This window comes from Somniosus microcephalus, chromosome 14 (genome assembly GCF_052327205.1).
Source record: "Somniosus microcephalus isolate GS21.2 chromosome 14, FLI_Smic_1.0, whole genome shotgun sequence".
Taxonomy (NCBI): Eukaryota; Metazoa; Chordata; class Chondrichthyes; order Squaliformes; family Somniosidae; genus Somniosus; species Somniosus microcephalus.
In genome coordinates this window covers 28,356,240-28,378,787 of record NC_141000.1, presented here as the reverse complement: position 1 = coordinate 28,378,787, position 22,548 = coordinate 28,356,240, and the positions used below count along the sequence as shown (strand labels likewise).

Here is a 22,548-nt window from a genome sequence, read left to right as displayed (position 1 = left end):
GTGGGAAAACCAGCGGCAGGAAGCCACAGCCGGGGATCCTTGGGGACGGTCCCCGGCATTCGCTATTTCGGGGCAGGCTGCAGATCGGGTGTTGGTGGTGATGGTGGTGGGGGGGTCAGCTGCGAACCAGGGGCACGCTGCAGATTGGGGCTGGAGTTAGGGAATGTCACCGATTGTGGCGGGGTGAAAGAGAGGTCGCGATCGGCAGAAGGGAGGCCGAAGACTTCCTTGTGGGGCCGGGTGAAGAACTCCTGATTGCACTGTGGAAGCCTGATTTAAATATGTTAATGAAGCATTTCACCTCTCCAAGACGGGACACCTGCACAGCTTGAAATCCACCAGCGTAAAAATGACAACGGACTTGTATGCAACGGGTTGGGGATGCGTTCCCCACTTTTTAGGGTTTAACCCCCTCAAATCCTCCCGCCCGTCGTGGGGGTGGTTAATGTCGAGGCCATTATGTAGTGTATGTAACCTGTACCACCTTAAGAGACTACCTTAAGGTGATGAACTACTTTCTGATGGCTCCTGTATATTGTAGTACCGGTGGTGACCACACCGGTATATAAACCCTGTGGAGCAGTTTGTATTTCAGTTCAGCCCTGACCCTCAATTACTAAAGACCTGTTTAAGTATTCTGTTGTCTGTGTCAGTTATTCAGCATAACTACATTTAGAAAACACAGACTCAACAGTGGCGACGAGTCTGATCGTACCTAGCGGCAGTTTTGCATCCAAGGAAGCTTCGTCCTCAGAACGGGCGTGGAAAAGGGGCATCCGCCCTCATCATCCTGCTGAGCACCGCATCGCACGGGAGGCATCGAGAACCCGGGTTGGATTTGCTGGCCACGAAGTCCACCATCAGCAACAGGCAGTGATCATCCCTTCTTCGACAGCGGCGGGTAAGCCCGATCTAGCGACACGGAGAGAAAGTCGGCCGAGTTGTCAGTGGGAGAAGGGGAGGGAAACCGAAGAAAAGGACGGAGAACACGACCGCAGCCGGTGAAAAGGGCCGGACTGCAATCGGGCAGAGACGCGCAGCAGCCAGAAAAGCGTTAATGTCCACGAGGACCGCGGGAGCGGCGGGGAACAAGAGCAGCAGCGTCGGGGGAAATAAGGACCGCTGGGAGGCGAGAACGGCAACAGCGCGGTAATCGCCATTTTAGTCGGAGGGGGAAGAAGATAAGCGCGGGAAAAGCCGCCAAGCGCGGGAAGCCGCCATTTTGGAAAAATAAATAAAATAAAGGAAACTCAACAAGATGCCAAAAGCGGGTAACATCACTGCTTTTGATAGCGATGTAGAAGATTGGGCCACTTATGTGGAACGCGTTGAAGTTTACTGTACAGCGAATGAGGTACCGGCGGATAAGAAAGCACTAACCATATTAAACTCGATGGGTGCGAAGACGTACGGGTTATTAAGGCACCTTGTAACACCAGATAAACCGGTAGGAAAGAGTTTCGCGGAGATTGTTACTATCCTGCAAGAGCATTTAAACCCCACGCCGCTGCTGATAGTGGAACGATTTAAATTTTACAAAAGAATTCAGCTTAAAGAGGAAAGCAACGCTGAATTCTTAATCGAACTGCGCAAGTTATCAAAGTACTGTCAGTTCGGTACAGGACTAGCAGACGCTCTGAGAGATAAGTTCGTGTGTGGGCTACTAAAGGAAGGAACCCAGAAGCGACTGCTAGAGGAAAAGGATCTTACGCTGGACAAAGCTTTCAGCATTGCAGCATCGCACGAGGCAGCAGCACGAGGCACTGCGGAAATGCAGCAAAGGCCATCGGAATTCAGCAACAATGAAATGGCATTGGGTGCAGTAAAGTGTTATCGTTGTGGAAGGACAACGCATGATCAGAACCAGTGCTGGTTCAAAGATAAAGAATGCAGGAAATGTGGCAGACTTGGTCACATAGCGAAAGTATGCCGGTCAGGAAAGAAGACCAGCAACAAAAAGTCGCCGCAGGAGAAGTACAAGAAAGTACACAAGGTGACAGAGAACAGTTCGGATGAACAAAAGACGGATTCAGACTCCAGCAGTAAGGAACTGGGTTGTCTAAAAATACATAATGTGGGTAACACAGCAGACCACCAAACTATCTGGGTCATGCTTCGGATAGCAGGAGTCCAAGTGAAGATGGAATTGGACACTGGATCGGCATTGATGGTCATGAATAAGCAAGAGTACAAAAGGTTATTCTCACACATTCCCCTGAGGGATACGGAGATTGTATTGAAAACATACACGGGGCAAAGAGTATACCCCATCGGAAAGATAAAGGTAAAGGTGGTCTACAATGGTAAAGAAAGTCAGGGAATGGACTTGTATGTGTTACCTGAGGGAGGTCCACCACTACTGGGACGGGAATGGATCCGGAGAATAAATATGGACTGGCATTCCTTACAAGCACTAACTGTAGATTCCTGTAAAGAGGACGACGTCAAACCTAAACGAGTGTCCAAAATATTGGACGATGCTAAGGAGGTGTTCCAACAGGGACTGGGAACACTGAAAGGAATTACGGCAAACATCAAGGTTGAAGAACATGCAAACCCAAAATTTTTCAAAGCCAGACCGGTACCTTATGCGATACGACCTGCTGTGGAAGCAGAGCTGGAAGGGCTAGAACGTTCAGGAGTACTGTCAAAGGTGGACTGGAGCGAATGGGCCACGCCCATTGTTCCCGTCATGAAGCGTTCGTTGAGCAACAAGCCGGGGGAACCTGGGAAGGTTCGCATCTGTGGCGATTTCAAGATCACTGTTAATCCGGTTCTTCACATGGTGCAATATTCGCTTCCGCGGATTGAGGATATCTTCGCTTCGCTGTCTGGCGGGAAACACTTCACCAAGATAGACCTGGCGCAGGCGTACTTACAGATGGAAGTTGATGAAGCGTCACACCAGTATCTCACGATCAACACACATAAGGGCTTATATCGGTATAATAGACTGGTTTTTGGAGTGGCATCGGCTCCAGCGATTTGGCAAAGGGCCATGGAGCAGGTATTACAGGGAATTCCAGGCACACAATGCTACCTGGACGACATTCTGATTACAGGAGATGATGATAAGGAACGCCTCGCGAATTTGGAGCAGGTGCTCACCAGATTGAAAGAATATGGACTCAGAGTTAATCACCAGAAATGTGAGTTCTTTCAGAAGCGAATCTCGTACTGCGGTCACGTCATTGACCAGGAGGGGCTTCATAAGTCACCTGACAAGATAGAAGCTGTTGTGAAAGCTCCCGCTCCGGAAAATGTATCCCAGTTGAGGTCGTTCCTTGGGTTGATTAACTATTACCACAAGTTTCTTCCAAATTTATCCACGGTGTTACACCCGCTGAACACTCTTTTGCAAATGGGAGTACCACGGAAGTGGAGCGAGGACTGTAAGCGGGCTTTTCAAAAAAGCAAGGCACTGATCACCTCTAAGGAAGTGTTGGCTCACTTTAACCCAACGCTGCCTATTCGTTTAGCTTGTGATGCTTCTCCATATGGTATCGGGGCAGTGCTCTCACATAAGTTGCCAAATGGCTTGGAAAGGCCAGTCGCGTTCGCATCCAGATCATTGACCTCCGCTGAGCGCAACTATGCTCAGATAGATAGGGAGGCTCTCAGCCTCGTGTGGGGAGTTAAGAAATTTAACCATTACCTGCAAGGCCAAAGGTTTACGCTGCTGACAGATCACCAGCCGTCGGTTTCCATCTTTAACCCTAAGAAGGGTGTTCCGGTTATGACGGCGCAGAGGCTTCAGAGATGGTCCCTTTTCCTAGGGGCACATCAATATGATATCGAATTCAAAGGTACAAAGCAACATGGTAATGCTGATGGGCTGTCGCGCCTGCCACTACCTACAGCGGAAGAGGCACCGGCAGTTGACCCTGTCGAGATATTTCACTCGACCATCATCGAATGCTTACCAGTCACCAATACGAGTATTGAGAGAGAGACCAGAAACGACCCGACACTGTCTCGGGTCTACGATTTGACAGTGAAGGGATGGCCAACACATGGTGAACCACTGTTACCGGCATTCTCAGCCAGACGAGAGCAGCTGTCCGTCTGTCAAGGAACATTGATGTATGGAACAAGGGTGATTATTCCTCCTAAATTAAGGGAGAGAGTTCTGAAGGAACTGCATGAAGGTCATCTGGGGGGAGTCAAGATGAAAGGCCTTGCTAGGGCTTATGTGTGGTGGCCAGGTATCGACAAACAAATAGAGGATCTGACTAAAAGCTGCTCAGGGTGCCAAAAAGTTCAAAATGCACCTCCAATTGCACCGCTGCATCCGTGGGAATGGCCTTCAACCCCATGGCAACGTGTGCATATCGACTTTGGAGGTCCATTCATGGATTCCATGTTTTTGATAGCGGTAGACGCACATTCTAAATGGCCAGAAGTGATTAAGATGTCGACCACTACCTCTGAAAAGACGATCGCAGTTCTAAGAACCATATTTGCAAGGCATGGGCTGCCGGAACAAATACGTTCAGACAACGGACCACAGTTCGTGTCAGAAGAATTCCAGAAATTCATGAAGAAGAATGGGGTGAAACACTATACATCTGCCCCATATCATCCAGCTACAAATGGGTTGGCCGAGAGATTTGTACAAACGTTCAAAAAGGCGATAAAGGCCATGAGCGAAGACCATATTCCACTACAACACAAGGTGGACAATTTCCTGATGGCATATCGAAACGCCACGCATGCAGTGACAAATCAAAGCCCTGCCATAATGTTCTATAACAGGAGGTTGTGGTCCTGATTGGATTTGTTAAAACCCAATGTGCGTAGGGAAGTCGAAAACAAACAATTCCAGCACGTAAATAACAAGGGCACTCGGAGTTTCGAAATAGGACAACCAGTGTTGGCCAGGGACTATAGGAATGATAAATGGCAATCCGGAACAATTCGTGCCCGACAGGGACCCTTGATGTACACGGTAGACGTTGGTGAGAATGTAATACGACGTCATGCTGACCAACTTGTGGAATCGAGAACAAGGGTCGACCCCATGTCTACGGCAGAGACACCAGTTGAAGAAGTTATTGAGCCTGTAGCATCTACCTCAGACTCGAACGTACATGATGATGTTCAATCCATAAGAGATCAAATGGATGAGTCACCCCAGCAACGAGAACCAGAGACCCCTGAAAGGCGTTATCCGGCCCGGATCAGGAGGCCTCCTCAGAGACTGAATCTTTGAACAGTTTTGTATGAAAGTTGTATATATGTTATCCATGTTATGTTTAAATTGGGGTGTACACTGTTAAGCTAAAAGGGGAGGAATTGTAGTGTATGTAACCTGTACCACCTTAAGAGACTACCTTAAGGTGATGAACTACTTTCTGATGGCTCCTGTATATTGTAGTACTGGTGGTGACCACACCGGTATATAAACCCTGTGGAGCAGTTTGTATTTCAGTTCAGCCCTGACCCTCAATTACTAAAGACCTGTTTAAGTATTCTGTTGTCTGTGTCAGTTATTCAGCATAACTACATTTAGAAAACACAGACTCAACACATTATATGCCTGAGGCCACTTTTGGTGGAAAATGCCACAGGCGGTGGCCAGCAGGGAACCAACAGAGCAGCATCAGAAGAAGTTTCCGCTGCCTCCACTGTAAAATCGAGGCTAACGTATTTGAAAATAAAGGAGCATGTAGTACTTGTGTATGCGGAGCCATTATGTATCAATACCATTAAGTGGCGAACACAATAATACACACTGTTTTATGTGCAACAAACCCTCCTGGAATCTCAATGCATTACTGCCATATTCAGAATGTACATATTAAAAATGGATGAATGCGCAACATATACAAGGCAGAAATCGTTGAACTTTTGCAACTGGCACTAGACTGGATGCCCTCTGCTATAATATTATCAGGACTCCCAGGGGAAAAGAACACCAAATTCGACAGACATTTCCAGTAACAGCAATTGTAACCAGGCGATAAACAGTCATCGTGCTGAACCACTCTACCTATGAACTAGGATAAAAAAACTGATATAGAAAATCAATAAAGGACACTAGAGACATAAATGAGGAAAATCTTTTACGTCAACCGCTAGAAAATATTACAGGCAAGTAAAATATTATTAATTTAAAAAAAATATGATCTGTGCAAACTAATTTAAATAACATCTGTAGTGTCTGACATACCATCATCATTTTTTGTAAAATGGGCAAAAGGTAAATATTAGGTGGGTTCAGTTGTAGAAAGCCGTTGCACCCATTTGATCTAATTCTTCTATCAAATCTACCATCTTTCCATTTAGCTTTAGTGTCTAATTGAACAGGCAGGACATCGGTCTCCTGTCTCATCTTCATACACAGCACCTCCAATAAAGCAGCACTCCTTCAGTACCTCAGCAAAATGCCAAATTGTATAGGCTCAAGTCTTCGTACAGAGTTCAAAGCCACAAACTTTATGACCCAGAGGCAAGAGTAGTACCAACTGAGCCAAATTGATACAGCTAAGAGTGCTCATTGAACAGTTATATTGTCATAACAAAGTCTATAATAGATTACATCATCAAGAAAAACAAAAACATGGTTTTTCATTTCTATTTTCAGATCCAAGGAAAACTGAATACCAAGGTTTAGGAGGACCTTACTGTTGAAGGATGCTTTTCAGAGTGGTACTTATAACGTGGGCCCCCTCAGCCACAGCTAAAACAGATGCAGAACTCAACCTCTGGAGAAAAGTCTAAGGAACCATGAGTCACCATATCAGTTTGCCTCTGGTTGCTTCCAGATTGCACACTGGCATGGATCCTGCTTTTCCTAAATGTTTGAGATAACTCTAAGCGGCCCTATGGAGAATCTAGCAACAGGTGACAGGTCTTATTATTTGGCAGCAGATTGTGAACTTCCTGGTGGAAACTGCTTGATGGCCGTGTACAAATTCTTCTCACAGGTGGATTTGTTGCTCTCTGGTGGCTCTTTACTATCCTTAGAGATGGTTGTTGCTTTGTGGATGGATAAAGTGGAGCTACAAGACAATTATTATTCCTCGTGATGACAGAAAAGGACATTATATAATATATTAATGATCCTTACCTTGTCTCAAAGTGCTTCATAGCCAATACATTACTTCTGAAGAGTAGTTACTGTTGTTTTTTAGGCAAATGTGATAGCCAATTTGCACACAGAACAGTCCCACAAACTGCAAAGAGATCAGTGATCAGTTAATCTATTTCAGTGGTGTTGGTCAGCTTGGCATATTTTACTATGCTAAAGGCGCTATATAAATGCAAGTTGTTGTTGTTGGTTGAGGGATGAATGTTGACCAAACCGGGAGAACTCTCTGCTCTTCTTTGAAAATGTGTGTTGGAATTTTCAACATCCTGAATAGGCAGGCAGGGCCTCGGTTTAATGTCTCACCTGAAAGACGGCGCCTTTGACAGTGCAGTACTCCTTCAGTTGCACTGGAGTGTCATCCTGGATTATGTGCTCAAGGCCTGGAATTGGACTCAAACCCTGACTTGGAGGGAGAGTACTACCAATTGAACCAAGTTGATGCTTAACTTGAGACAGGCTACAGACATCATATTGGCAAAAATATATAAATGCCCATGAATTCCAGCTGGTGACTATTATATAAATTGCTTTATATGTGCGTACACACTTTACAGAGTGCTGTTTGCCTGCTACTTTTTTTAAATTCGTTTATGGGATGTGGGCATCGCTGGCAAGGCCAGCATTTATTGCCCATCCCTAATTGCACTTGAGAAGGTGATGGTGAGCCGCCTTCTTTAACCGCTGCAGTCCGTGTGGTAAAGGTACTCCCACAGTGCTGTTAGGTAGTGAGTTCCAGGATTTTGACCCAGCGACGATGAAGGATCGGCGATATACTTCTAAGTCAGGATGGTCTGTGACTTGGAGGGGATCTTGGAGGTGGTGGTGTTCCCATACACCTGCTGCCCTTTTCCTTCTAGGTGGAAGAGGTCGCAGGTTTGGGAGGTGCTGCCGAAGAAGCCTTGGCGAGTTGCTGCAGTACATCTTGTAGATGGTACACACTGCAGCCACGGTACACCGGTGGTGGAGGGAGTGAATGTTTAAGGTGGTGGATGGGGTGCCAATCATGCGGGCTGCTTTGTCCTGGATGGTGTCGAGCTTCTTGAGTGTTGTTGGAGCTGCACTCATCAAGGCAAGTGGAGTGTATTCCATCACACTTCGTACTTGTGCCTTGTAGATTGTGGAAAGGCTTTGGGGAGTCAGGAGGTGAGGCACTCACCGCAGAATACCCAGCCTCTGACCTGCTCTTGTTGCCACAGTATTTATGTGGCTGGTCCAGTTAAGTTTCTGGTCAATGGTGACCCCTAGGATGTTGCTGGTGGGGGATTCGGCGATGGGAAAACCGTTGAATGTCAGGGGGCGGTGGTTGGACTCTTGCTTGTTGGAGATAGTCATTGCCTGGCACTTGTGTGGTGCGAATGTTACCTGCCACTTATCAGCCCAAGCCTGAACGTCGTCCAGGTCTTGTTGCATGCAGGCATGGACTGCTTCATTATCTGAGGAGTTGTGAATGGCACTGAACACTGTGCAGTCTTCAATGAACATCCCCATTTCTGACCTTATGTTGGAGGGAAGGTCATTGATGAAGCAGCTGAAGATGGTTGGGCCTAGGACACTGACCTGAGGAACTCCTGCAGCGATGTCCTGGGGCTGTGATGATTGACCTTCAACCACCACAACCATCTTCTTTTGTGCTAGGTATGACTCCAGCCAGTGGAGCATTTCCCCCCCCGATTCCCATTGATTTATGTTTTACTAGGGCTCCTTGATGCCACACTCGGTCAAATGCTGCCTTGATGTCAAAGGCAGTCACTCTCACCTCACCTCTGGAATTCAGCTCCTTTGTCTATGTTTGGACCAAGGCTGTTATGAGGTCGGGTGCCGAGTGGTCTTGGCGGAACCCAAACTGGGCATCAGTGAGCAGGTCATTGGTGAGTAAATGCCGCTTGATAGCACTGTCGATAACACCTTCCATCACTTTGCTGGTGATTGAGAGTAGACTGATGGGGTGATAATTGGCCAGGTTGGATTTGTCCTGCTTTTTGTGGACAGGACATACGTGGGCAGTTTTCCACATTGTCGGATAGATGCCAGTGTTGTAGCTGTACTGAAACAGCTTGGCTAGAGGTGCGGCTAGTTCTGGAGCACAAGTCTTCAGCATGACAGCCGGGATGTTGTCGGGGCCCATAGCCTTTGCTGTAACCAGTGCGCTCAGCCGTTTCTTGATATCACGTGGAGTGAATCGAATTGGATGAAGACTGGCTTCTGTGATGGTCTGGACCTCAGGAGTAGGCCGATATGAATCATCCACACGGCACCTCTGGCTGAAGATGCTTGCAAACGCTTCAGCTTTGTCTTTTGCACTTAAGTGCTGGGCTCCACCATCATTGAGGATGGGGATATTCATGGAGCTTCCTCCTCCCGTCAGTTGTTTAATGGTCCACTACCATTCATGACTGGATGTGGCAGAACTGCAGATCTTTGATCTGATTCGTTGATTGTGGGATCACTTAGCCCTGTCTAGCATGCTGCTTTCACTTTTTAGCATGCATGTAGTCCTGTGTTGCAGCTTCCCCAGGTTGGCACCTCATTTTTAGGTACGCCTGGTGCTGCTCCTGGCACACTCTTCTACACTCCTTATTGAACCAGGGTTGGTCCCCTGGCTTGATGGTAATGGTAGAGTGAGGGATATGCCAGGCCATGAGGTTACAGATTGTGGTGGAATATAATTCTGCTGCTGCTGATGGCCCACAGCGCCTCATGGATGCCCAGTTTCGAGCTGCTAGATCTGTTCTGATGCAATTCATCGACAATACTTACCATCTATTTTAGTGTACTGGGTGATGTAAAAAGACTACTGAGCACTTGGTTTGAGTATAAAATAAGGCTTTAATCAACTGTTTCACAACCATGAGATTTCTAGTTACATCACTAGTTCCTGGTTACAAAAACATCCTGAACAAGCTGGGCCCATGCCCAAGTATTTATACTCCTTGGACGGCGCCACCAGCTGGCCGCCCAGTGTTACTTCGAGTCATGATAAGATTCATGACATTCTTCCCGCCTGAAAGTTTTGGAAGTCCGATGACTTCCTTCTAGCGGATTAGGCGGAGCACGAATAGCCGCAGTCTTTTAGATCTTTGTTTGTGGCTGGAAGGCACGTCTCCTCAGACCGTGTCTTGGTCCCTGGGTCGCTTGGCCCGTACTGGTAGATCGACAGGGCCCGTGTCGCCTTGATCGACCTGAGGGAGACTGGGGAGATCGTGACTCCGGGTGCGGGTCCCCACAGGTGCAGAGCTGGCTTCATTTTGCTTGGTAGCCGGGGATTGACCGGCGTCCTGGCTTCGGGTGGCCATCCCGTGGGGAGCGCTCGGCTCCCCGACTTGATCTGGTGGAGTAGCCGGCAGATCCCTTGATGTCCCAGGTAGGGCGTCATCTTCAAAGGAGCGCAGAGTGTCGGCATCATTACCGTGGGACCCTCTATCAGTTGGGTCCGTGGGACTGGTTGGACAGGGAGCCAGATCTCGGAGTGAAACGGTGGACTCCCGGCCATCAGGGTATATGTGGGATTAACGTCTGTTAGTTCCACCTCGTTGACGTGGGGATCGTTTTTGGAAGATCGGACGAATCTTCGGAGCAGCACGGGGCCGGAGCTGCCAAACATGACGGTAGGGACGTCCCATGAGTGGAGCAACGCTGGAACCTGAAGAATCGCTCGTGAGGAGTGACATTGGTGGACGTAGAAAGAAGAGACCTGATGGAATGCAATGTGTCAGGGAGCATAGTTTCCCACTGCTGGTCTGGTAGGTTGCGTGAGCTCAGTGCAAGACGATCAGCGTTCCAAATGATAGTGTTGTATCTCTCAACCTGTCCGTTACCGATGGGATGATATGGTGGTGTTTTATTTGTGGCGATTCCCCGTTGGGAAAGATAACTTTTGAATTCGCTTGACATGAAGGAGGGACCCCGATCAAAGTGGATGAAATTGGCCATACCGCAAAGGGAAAAGACTTGATCGAGGCATTTGATCACTGTGGAAGTAAGCATATTGGGACAGGGGAAAGCAAAGGGAAAGCATGAATATTCGTCCACCATAGTAAGTAAGTAGGTGTTTCGTGTTGAGGAAGGCAATGGCCCTTTATAGTCAATGCTGAGTCGCTGCATAGGCTGCATAGCGTGTATGAATGAGCCATCCGATGAACGGAAGAATTGCGGTTTTAATTCCGCACAGATTCTACAGGTGGAGCAAGTTCTTTTCACATCTTCCGTAGAAAATGGGAGATTTTTAGATCGCACAAAGTGCAACACATGGGTAATGCCGGGATGCATAAGTCAGTATGAAGATCCGCAAGAGTCGAAGTTGTCATAGAAGAGCAGAATGCACGTGTGAGGGTATCCGGGGCCACATTCTCTTTGCTGGGTCGATAGTGTTTGGTGTAGCCAAAGGCGGCCAATTCCATCCTCCAGAGTTGTATTTTGTTATTCTTGATCTTAGTGCGTTTCCGGTTATCCAGCATAAAGGCCACGGAGCGCTGACCGGTTATAAGCGTGAAATGGCGATGAGCGAGAAAATGACTCCATTTACGTACTGCTTTGATGATAGCCATAGCCTCCTTCTCGACAGGAGGATAATGGAGCTCGCTACCCTGCAAAGTTCTGGACAGAAATGCAACGGGTCGACCACCTTGATTCAAGGTAGCCGAGATCGCCACCTCCGATGCATCGCACTCGACCACGAAAGGAAGATTTTCATCGATGGAACGAAGCGTGGCTTTTTCCAGTTGTCGCTTGAGGAGGTTGAAAGCTGAAATAGCTGTTGCCTCCAACGGAAATGACTTTGCGTTAAGCAGGGGCTGGATCTTGTCGGAGAAGTGGGGTATCCACTTCGCATAATAGGCGAACATGCCGAGTGCCCGACGAAGAGAGCCGAGATTCATAGGGGGAGGGAGCCCCTGAAGCGGACGAAGTCGCTCCGGATCCGGTTTGATGACACCGTTGCCCACCCAGTAGCCAAGGTTGTTGACTGATGGTACTGATTTCACAGATTTGGACTCATTTAAGGTTAAGTTGCGACGACGGAGAACGTCAAAAAATTTCTGCAGGTTGGCATCATGCTCCTTCTGGTCATGACCAGCAATGGTGATATTATCCAGATATGGAAAAGTGTCCATTAAGTTCTCCTGTTTGACTAGGCTATCCATTGCCTGTTGAAAGACGGCCACCCCATTGGTGACCCCAAATGGAAGACGACAAAACTGATAAAGCCAACCATTGGCCTCAAAGGCCGTATACTTTTTGTCAAGAGTCCTTTAACGGTACTTGATGGTTTGTGCTCTTTAAATCAAAAGTTGAAAATACCTTGTAGTTGGCAAGGTTATTGACCATGTCATCGATGCGTGGTAGTGGGTAGGCATCCAGGTCGGTATACTGGTTAATAGTTTGCGAGTAATCGATGCAAAGACGTTTCTTGTGTTGCTTCAGAGGATTTTTAACAACGACGACTTGAGCCCGCCAGGAAGATGAACATGGCTCAATGATACCGTCAGCTAGAAGGTGAGAGATTTCTGCCTCGATAAAGGATCGATTATCTTGGCTGAAACGTCGTGATTTAGTGACTATGGGCTTACTCGGGGGAAAGATTGGCAAACAAGGAGGGCTCGTCGAGCGAAGCCGCCGAAAGCACACAAAACGGTACTTTGGAAATAGTAAGTTCCGGCTTTGACCCTCCAAACTCGAAAGTGAGTCTTTTGTGTTGTTTCTGGAAATCCTGTCCCAGGAGCACATCACTGCATAGGTTTTTGAGCACCTCGAGCCGGGTGGAGAAATAAGTGCGGCCATTGAGAATAAGGTCGACAAGACAAAAGCCGGAAGAGTTGGTGGTCAGTGTCATCAGAGCCATTGCAATTTCCCTGTCCGAGGGGTAAATACACAGTTTTAACTTACTGACAGCCCGCTCACTAATGAAGCTGTCAGAGCTGCATGAGTCGATTAGTGCACTCAAAATGTGTCAATTTACCGAAACCTTCGTGGCTGCATGGGACAGACTTTGGGGATAAACAGCTGTGATGGGAGGAGGGGCAGTTTTACTCTTGACAGCTGTAACCTTAGTAGTGGTTCTTGGGGGAGGAGCAGTTTTATAGATAGTAGCTGCAAAACTAACAGGGGCTCTCGACCGGTATACCTTAGAAAAGTGGCCTTTCTTACTAACAGAGGCTCTTGACTGGCATACCTTAGAAAAGTGACCTTTCTTACTGCAATGATTGCAGACTGTGTTACGAGCAGGACAACATTTCCTATAGTGGAATGCACCTCCACAGAAGAAACACTTCCTTCCAGAGTGCCAACACGCCGCTAGGGCAGAGTCGTCATCAGTGAAGGCTTCTAGGGTAGGGTTGTCATCAGCCAGGTTGGAGTCATCATCAGTGAGGGCTTCCGCCCGAGGCCTATTGAAGGAGACACTAAAAGTGATAGCAGCAGCCCGTGCACGTGGTGAAAGATAGGTATCTGCATTCCTCTTTGCTAAGTCCAGAGAACACGCCTGGTCATAGGCAGCCTGTAACTTGAGGGTTTTATTCTCCAACAGACGCTGACATATGAAGGGAGACGCAATTCCATTAATAAAGGAATCACGAATTAACTCCTCCTGATGCTGCTCAGCTGTGACAGCTTTAAGATTACAATCCTTGCTGAGCCTGCGAAGTTTCTGAAGGAATTCGTCAAGTGATTCCCCGGGTTGTTGTCGAGTTGTGGCCAGTAGATGCCGAGCAAAAATTTTGTTTGGGGCCTTAACATATAGTTGCTGTCGTATTTGGATAGCGGAGTCATAGTCTACACAGTCTTCGATATAGTCAAACACATGAGGAGATACATAATTGGCAAGTATCTCTAACTTATCAGGAACATTCTCACCACACTCCTCAAGGAAGTTGCTGAAGGTACGATACCAGTGTTTCCATACCTTAGCAGCTGTAAATTAATTCGGGTCCAGGTCGAGACGGGCGGGTCTGAGTAGTTTCTCCATGATGGATCGATTACTTCGTCCAAGTTCCCTTCTACAGTTTGAGTCATAGCCGTCTGTTCCCAAGACCACTCAGAGCGTGGAGCAGGTTCAGTTGATTAAATTGATGTAAAAAGACTACTGAGTGCTTGGTTTGAGTATAAAACAAGGCTTTAATCAACTGTTTCAAAACCATGACATTCTAGTTACATCACTAGTTCCTGGTTACAGAAACATCCTGAACAAGCTGGGCCCACGCCCAAGTATTTATACTCCTTGGACGGCGCCACCAGCTGGCCGCACTGTGTTATTTCATGAGTCATTTCTCCATGAATTATAAGATTCATGACACTGGGTGATTGCATAGAAAGCGAAAAGTGTAGTTCCTTTTGCCAACTTTTTACATTGCAGTAATGTGTTTCCTAATGTGCCGTCCAAAGAATCTTGCTGGTTTATTTTTTTTCCACAATCAAGGTTTATGTATAGATTTATGCCTTTAGTTTTGATAGAATTATTTGTCCTAAAGAAAGCATCTTTTACCCCGATATTTACGGGAAGGCGGGGAGGGTGCAGGGGAGGCCTAAAACATCCGAAGAACCCGGCAAGGCTGGGGACGCAGAGGAACTGCTGAACTTAATGGCAGGACCTCATTATTGTTTTTTTGTTCCGTTTCCCGCCCTACAACTGGCCAAATTGACAGCCTAGCCGGTGGCCGGGAGGTTGCAGCTGGGGACCCTTGGGGATGGTCCCCGGCAATCGGGAGGGGGGATGGTTGGTGATGGCAGCTTGGGTGGGGGGGAGATTGGCCATCGCAACGGGGGTGGCGGGGGGGGGGATGGTCGATCAAGGGGGTGGTGGGGAGGTGGGGAGATTGAAGGGGAGATGGCCGAAGGCTTCCTTGAGGGGATGGGGCGAGCACTCCTGCTCCTCCTGGCTCACAAGAAATACTGGAAAGGGCAGCAAATTCTCATTACTGCACTGAATTGTCAGCCTATAAGTCTCTGGAGTGGAGCTTAATCCCATGACCTGACTCAGGCAAGAGTACTACCACTGAGCCAAGGCTGGGAAGGTTCTAGATTTGATTCCTAGTCTGTGCCGAGTTGGTTGAACTCAGCTGGGATGGCTATAATGATACTACATTGGCGTCCTTGCCCCTGAAGTAGAGAGGGAAAATTGGCTAAGGTTCTTGCTCCTTTCTGAATACTATCCAAGAACTGCTGCATGTCTGATGGATGGTGAGGACAGAATTGGGCTTGGTTATGATGCCTCTGCGGTTGCTGACCTGTACTATTAAGGGTCACAGACAAGGTTTCCTCTAATTTTTTTTGTGTGCAGCCCCTTTAACTGGCTGCGCGGCCCATTCAAATTTTCACGCATGCACACTGTCCTTTATTGTCATTGTCTGTCACCGTGAGTGAACACACACATGACATTTTGACAAATTTAATCAGAAGTACAATTTGGAAGCCTGCTTCCGCTACCACTACAAATGACCCAATAGAGACGATTTTAACCCACCATGCCCGACAAGAATGGGACGTGTGGGGGATTAAAATCGCGGCATTGTGATACTCACTGTGTCCATGTTGACTTTGTGCTGCTCGTTATTTTAATCGGTGCGTTTCGGGCAGCATGACAGGCCCTTGCCCCAAGGTTGCGAGTACCTAATTGGAATGCAAAAGTCAAGGTCTGATGATGTCATTCAGACCCTGACACCATTTTAACATATTTTCAGTGACAACTGCGCCTGGTGTCGGTTTTGCCAGCAAATAGGAGCACCAAGAGTGAGGAGGCCTGGAACAAACTAGGAGAAGAGCACTTGGAGCTGTCTTCAGCTGCCATCAAGGATGAAGGTAAAAATTTTAAACGACCTTTGAGCCATTTAGTGACTTTGTTTGCATTCTGACAATAGAAAAATATCAACATTTATTGTCTATTATAAGGTTTTAAATCTATATAGAATTAAAAGACGTTATGGAATTTTCCTGTTTATATTGATAATAGTAACATTTAAAAATTATGTGGCATCACTAATTTTAAACCTGACGTTAAATTTAACTCTTGCTGAAGGTTAGCAATCTTGCTGCATACAAGACATCTGAATGCATGGACCTCCCTGAAAAACTTACACTTGGCTTTCATAGACAATTACTGAGCCATGATATTCATCAGCAGAGTGCCCAGTGAACCATGGCTGGAAGGTGTCACTGTGCACAGTCAAGAATGAGTATTCATTCAATAGCAAAATACTGTGGATGCTGGAAATCTGAAATAACAACAGAAAATGCTGGAAGCACTCAACAGGCCAGGCAGCATCAGTGGAGAGAGAAACAAGAGTTAACGTTTCAGGTCTGTGACCCTTCATCAGAACTGGAAAAGGTTAGAGATGTAACAGGTTTTAAGCAGGTGCAGAGGCAGGGAAAGTGGGAGGGGAGGGGAGGAAGGAACTGAAGGAACAGTCTGTGCTAGGGTAGAAGGTAGGAGAGATTAAATGTTGCAAATGGGGATGGCAAAATCATCAACAGCCATCTGAAAAATGGGGACAGGGGTTATAGTCTGAAATTGTTGAACTCAATGTTGAGTCCAGAAGGCTGTAAAGTGCCTAATCGAAAGATGAGGTGCTGTTCCTCGAGCTTACATTGAGCTTCATTGGAACAGTGTAAGAGGCCGAGAACAGAGGGGTCAGAGTGGGAGTGAAGCAGAGAATTAAAGTGACAGGTGACCGGAAGCTCGGGGTCACCCTTACGGACTGAACGGAGGTGTTCCGCAACGCGGTCGCTCAATCTGCGTTTGGTCTCCCCAATGTAGAGGAGACCGCATCGTGAGCAGCGAATACAATATACTAAATTGCAAGAAGTACAAGTAAATCGCTGTTTTACCTGGAAGGGGTGTTTGGGGCCCTGGACAGTGGGAAGGGAGGAGGTAAAGGGGCAGGTGTTGCATCTCCTGCGCTTGCACGGGAAGGTGCCAGGCGAAGGGGAAGGGCTGTTGGGGGTGATTGAGGAGTGGACCAGGGTGTCGCGGAGGGAGCAGTCCCTTCGGAATGCTGAAAGGGGAGGTGAGGGGAAGATGCGTTTGGTGGTGGGATCACGTTGGAGGTGGCAGAAATGGCGGAGGATGATCCATTGAATGTGGAGGCTGGTGGGGTGAAAGGTGAAATGAGTATTCATTGGCACACACTTGGTTCAAATATCAGTTATAAAGTTTACAAATTCCCTTCTACTTTTATCAGTGAAAGCAATTTATTTTCTATAATTGGATTCATATTTCAAATAATTGGAAGTGAACAGTCATAAATGTAATTCTCAGCACAAGAACTGCCATCCATTCATTGCTCACCCAAGTGTCAAGTGTTTTTCTTAGAAGAAGGTTTCCTAAATCTAATATTCCTACGAGGTGCACCCCTAGTGAACTGGGAAAAGCTAGTGGAAGCTACTCATGTTGGGACTATTCATGTTTGTGGCCAGTGAGTTCTGGGTGCTTGCGCTCCTGTGAAGGCCCAGCTGCAGACTGCTGTACCTTGGCTGCTGCTGGGGCAGCCTGGCCCAGCGGACTTACTGGCACCATGGTCGGTTTTGTTGAGGGGATGGTGAAGGAGCAGATGTGCTAATCTCCTGAGGAGGCCAGCACATATTACTCCCATAGCGCCACTGCCACTCCCATGGGGCTGAGACTGGTGCCCATCACTTCCACTAATCTGCGGTAGGGCAGTCTGCAGAAGATGAGTGGCTCCTTCAAAGCCCCTATCTATGCGGTTCACCAATCTCTCCAAAGTGGAAACCTCTCTGTCCTAGGTGGACACTTGTCTCTCCAAGATGGAGCTCAGAGCCTTCATGGCAACCTGCAAAGCATGCAAATGTAGATTCCTGTTGCAAGGGCCTGGCTGCAGCGCCGTATGACTAGCTGTACACATGATGATAGACTACAGAGGGCTGATGATGCCACACGAGATGATGCCACACAGACTGGAGGAGGACTCCTCCATACGCTCAGCCATGGTACTGAAACTCCTTGGCAGGTTATCCAATTCATTTAAAACTCCTTGTGTGATGCCAGCAAATTTCCTTGCATGACTGTGCCCCAGAACTCCACATCTGTGTCCTCCTCTGCAGTGGGCCTCACCCTCTGGCAAGCTCTTTCCTGGGCTGTTCCTTCCACCAGTACATGCTGCTGCTCACTCATGCTCGGTGTATCTCTACATGCCTACCTCTCTGTCTGACTATCTAACCCACCCAGAGTGCAGTATCCGAGCTAGTGCCTGAGATGGATTGTGGCGCTTGACGTTGCATCCTCAGAAGGATATTCCTGCACTGTTTCCAGTCGAGGAATTTTTTGCTGCTGTGAAGGACCAAGAAGAAAGAGAAAAGAGGAACAAGAGTAAGGATGGCAGCTGGGCTGGACATTTACAGGTGACCATCTTGAGAATGTAGGTCGAAGTAGTGAAGCATACTGCATCTTTGTTGAGGTGAATAAAGGGTTACAAGTAATATGCAGACACTTTGCTCGCACAACCCCCACCCTCACCTTCCCCCATGCTCATAACTCCCAGGCCACTGATCTCCAGGCTTTCTGCTCTGGCTGGCTTCGGGCAATGATGTTAGGTTTTCCTCTGTGAGTCGTGTTCCACTCCTTCATGTTGGGTGCTATGTTGTCCTGCAGAAAGAGAGGGTGAGAATTAGTGGTTTTCTGCTCATCTCTCTCCCTTTCTGCCAGGTACTGCAGTTTAGGGAAAGGCTTGCTCTCAGACCAGTAAAATGAAGTTGCACAGCAAGAAATGCAAGCAGGGATGCAACTACGTTTTAAGAGGCACGTCCCCATAAGTACTGTACACAGAGTGGACTCGGAAGTGGTGCGTTAGAGTCAACGGCTGCACGTTTCGCACCTGGACCACCCTATGTATTGAAATGAGGCTCGGGAGTTAAAATGGCCCGGGTCTTACGTAGAACACACCCCATTGGCCCCAAGCTCACCCCACGCCCCAAGTTAAAATTAAGGTTTCTATATCTGCTAGAATATAACAGTCTTATTGTTACAGTTACTCAAAATCCTTTTTTAATTTTCAAAAAATGTGTCTCCCCACCTTGGTTCTCATTCACGTCCTTTCCCTACCTGAGAGGGCTGGCAGGTGACCACTTCCCAGGTAGCTGCCAATCCTGCCCCCTAACTAGCAGCTATGAGGCATGTGATGATCTCGCAGGTTGACTCACCTTCAGCTGATGCCTCACCTGCTATCAGTGCTGAAATTGAGAACTGAGACTGAAAATTCACTTGGGTAGGGAATGACCATATACACTAACATATACCAGACGTTGCCTATACTTAGCAATAGTCTAGATGAAATATGCATTTTAACTCTATTTATGTTTTCTTGATATTGCCAGGGCCCTATGTATTTTGATTCATCGTCCTTATCTGTCATTAAACTTTGGCTTTTATTGTAGGAAAAGCTTGATATTTTTAACAATTTGGATAATTAAAAAAATTACATATTACATATTGTGTGCAGGACTATTTCGTAGCAGTTTTTTGAAAGTTGCACCAATTAGGCGTTCTATGCAACTGTAGAATTTTTGCAAACCATGACCTTTACCATTATATAGCCATGACGATTTGGAAAACATGTTAAATAATAACCTGCTATTCATATACTTGTTGACACTTGCAAAGAAAGCCTGCTAGGCAGGTAGTAATCAAGGTCCAGGTCGCACTGACCTCAATTTGGAAAAAAAACTGAAATCTACAATCAAGACTTTATAAGAAATTTGATCTTATCGAAAAATACATAAAGGGTATATCAAAATAAATGTGATATTAGCAGATATTATCATAAATGGGTTCTATTATACTGTGCCTTTGCAAAGCAACTAAGAGTTATTGACTGTTTACAGATTGTATGTATGTTCCCTCATGAAATGTAGATAAAGTAACATCCATAGTGAATCTTTTGAAAAGAAATCAAAAAAATAATACTGATTTGCATGTTCATGCAATTATTGTGCAATTTGCTTATACTGGAGTTGTAGGAGTTCGCACTGATACAGTATATTTGTTGGCATGGTTGTACATACTGCTACAGCAATGTTACATGCTTCGGATCAGAATGTTTTGTTGGTTGTGGCCATTTGTACAAAATACTGTGAATAAAATTGGTGAGCTAGAGACACAAATTGTTATGATATATTTTTGGAGGAAGAATAAAGACTGAAGATATACACTAATTGGTAAAACTTTAAATTTACAGGAGCAGAGAGTCTTTGGGTTTTGGATACATAAATCTTTAAATGTGGAAGGACAACTTGATAAAGTCATTTTACAAAAAAGCATATAGGATCTTAGATTTTATAAATAGGAGTTTAGAGTACAGAAACAAAGAGGTACTGCTAAACTTAAACAAGTCATTGATTAAGTTGCAATTAGAATATTATGTCCAGTTTTGGTTGCCTTACTTTAGGAAACATGTCAAGACCATGGAGGGGGTGCATAAGAAATTCACTAAGATGATACCAAGAATGATGAGTTTTAGTCCCTGAGGCTAGTCTTCAAATGTGTCCCATGATCTGTTACAGAGCATAGAGTTGGCTTTGTGGCATTGAATAGTGGTGGTGTGGTAACCTCAAACAATGTTTCCTTGTTTTGAAAGACTTCAACAAATAAATCTGTTGCAACATCCTTAGAATATTGTTTAAAGTGCCTGCCGTATCCAGCTGCTCTAGGTTCTGACATTCTGCAAACGGATAGGAACAGAGGTACTGAAATGCAATCTCATTCACACACCTTTCCCGAAGATTTACTTGCGCATTTGCGGAAAGAGGCAGCTCAGGTATCTGGCACTCGGGTAAGTTGCAGGGGGATGGGTTTCGGCAGGGTCTTGTGGGTGGGAAGGAGTAGGACCCTGGGGCAGACAAGGTCCAGACTTTTCTTGTGGGGCCTGGAGTATCACAACAACAACAGCAACTTGCATTTATATAGTGCCTTTAATGTAGTAAAACATCCCAAGGTGCTTCACAGAAGCATTATCAAACAAAATTTGACACCGAGCCACATAAGGGGATATTAGGGCAAAGAGATAGGTTTTAAGGAGCGTCTTAAAGGACGAAAGAGAAGTAGAGAGGCGGAGAGGTTTAGGGAGGGAATTCTAGAGCTTAGGCCCTTGGCAGCTGAAGGCACAGCCGCCAGTGTTGGAGTGATTAAAATCGGGGATGCGCAAGATATCTCAGGGCTGGAGGGGATTACCGATATACAGAGGGGCAAGGCCATGGAGAGAATTGAAAACAAGAATGAGAATTTTAAAATCGAGGCATTGCTTAACAAGGAGCCATTGTAGGTCGGCGCGCACAGGGTGGATGGGTGAACGGGACTTGGTGCAAGTTATGACACAGGCAGCAGAGTTTTGGATGAGCTTAAGTTTATGGAGTGTGGAAGATGGGAATGCGTTGGAATAGTCAAGTCTAGAGGTAACAAAGGCATTGTTGAGGGTTTCAGCAATAGATGAGCTGAGGCAGGGGCAGAGCTGGGCGATGTTACGGAGATGGAAATAGGCAGTCTTAGTGCTGGCGCGGATATGTGGTCGGAAGCTCATCTCGAGGACAAATACGACACCAAGGTTCGAACAGTCTGGTTCAGCCTCAGACAGTTGCCAGGGAGAGGGATGGAGTCGGTGGCTAGGGAATGGAGTTTGTGGTGGGGACTGAAGAAAATGGCTTCGGTCTTCCCAATATTTAGTTGAAGGAAATTTCTGCTCACCGAATACTGGATGTCGGACAAGCAGCCTGACAATTCAGAGACAGTGGAGGTATTGTGGTGGTGGTGAGGTGGAGCTGGGTGTTGTCAGCATACATGTGGAACCTGATGTTGTGGTTTCAGATGATGTCGCCAAGAGGCAGCATAGGTAAGAAGTAGGAGTGGGCTAAAGATAAATCCTTGTGGACACCAGAGGTAATGATGCGGGAGCGGGAAGAGAAGCCATTGCAGGTGATTCTCTGGCTACGACTGAATAGATAAGAATGGAACCAGGGAAGTGTAGTCCTACCCAGCTGGACGATGGAGGAGAGGCACTGGAGGAGGAGGATGATGACGTGGACAACCGTTTCAAAGGCTGCAGACAGGTCGAGAAGAACGAGAAGGGATAGTTTACCATGGTCACAGTCACATAGGATGTCATTTGATAAGAGCTGTTTCGGTACTGTGGCAGGGACAGAAACCTGATTGGAGGGATTTGAACATGAAGTTCCAGGAAAGATGGGCACAGATTTGGGAGGCAACAGCACATTCAAGGACTTTGAAGAGGAAAAGGAGGTTGGAGATGGGGCGGTAGTTTGTAAGGATAGATGGGTCAAGGGTTATTTCTTTGAGGAGAGGGGTGATGACAGCAGTTTTGAAGGGGAGGGAGTCAGTACCTGAGGAGAGAGAACCGTTAACAATATTAGCTAACATGGCGGCCAGGAAGGAAGTTGGGTGGTCAGCAGTATAATGGGAATAGGGTCAAGGGAGCAGAAAGTGGGTCTCATGGACATGATGAGCT

General features: G+C 46.8%; 1 long non-coding RNA gene across 2 annotated transcripts in view; it reads left to right on the top strand.

The window, feature by feature from the left end:
- The window catches only part of LOC147107398 (uncharacterized), a 127,082-nt gene that overhangs the window by 49,486 nt on the left and 55,048 nt on the right, over window positions 1–22,548 (top strand). Inside the window, exon 3 of one of the 2 annotated variants that reach the window (XR_015080788.1) lies at window positions 15,763–15,880. The exons of the other annotated variant lie outside the window; for it this stretch is intronic. This is a non-coding gene — a long non-coding RNA (uncharacterized LOC147107398). The remainder of the gene's footprint in view (window positions 1–15,762; window positions 15,881–22,548) is intronic. 2 annotated transcript variants of the gene reach the window in all.